This window comes from Perna viridis, chromosome 2, assembly GCF_037379345.1.
Source record: "Perna viridis isolate PV_CMFRI_1.1 ecotype Kerala chromosome 2, ASM3737934v1, whole genome shotgun sequence".
Classification (NCBI taxonomy): domain Eukaryota; kingdom Metazoa; phylum Mollusca; class Bivalvia; order Mytilida; family Mytilidae; genus Perna; species Perna viridis.
This window is the reverse complement of record NC_142446.1, coordinates 21384673-21385447: the sequence shown is the minus strand read 5'-3', so window position 1 is coordinate 21385447 and position 775 is coordinate 21384673.

The following is a 775-nucleotide window of genomic DNA, read 5'->3' as shown; positions in this document are numbered from 1 at the left end:
GTCACAACGAACAGCAGTCCTACCACTTGTACCACAACACCTAGTTGAAGACGTATGGCTCAACGCTCTAGAAGACATCCAGGCGCGTAGCTGCCGTTAGGCAAAAAAGTTTTTGCCTGCACTTAATTTTGCCAATTTTTTTTATTTTTTTTTTGAGATAAAATACATCCAGGAGAGGCATAAATGATGCTCTAAAACGCTATCTCCGCGAAGCTTCCTGGACCTGCTGGGGGCCTTAAGCGGCCCACAGACCCCCTGCCGTAATTTTGCCTACACTTCAATATGGCCTCAGCTACGCGCCTGACATCGGAGAAGCTCACAACGTATCTGACACAACATCTTTCACGGACTATGTGACAGAGTTTTGGGTTGAAGGTCCCCGTTTCTTATGGAACCACTACCAGACCGAGGGACCCCTCACCACCAACCATCTGGAGGGCTGGCACAATATCTGGTAGAAAGTTCAGCATGCCCACTGAAACATCTACCAGTTCATAGAGGTACTACAGAAGACTCTTAGGAGAAGGCAGTTATAGAATGCACCATCATCCAATACGCAGCAGGAGGAACTCGCCCACCAAAGAGACGCAGATACAGAGTGATAGACACCAGACTTCAGCTACTCAAAGACAGGTATCAGCAATGACTCATCAACGTGGTAGACTACGCCAACACAGAATCCCATGTACTTCACTTGGACTGAAAGACTGATTTCAGATTGGCACTATAAATGTTGTATTTTTCGTAATATGAGTCAACAGTGCTTATTTCAATA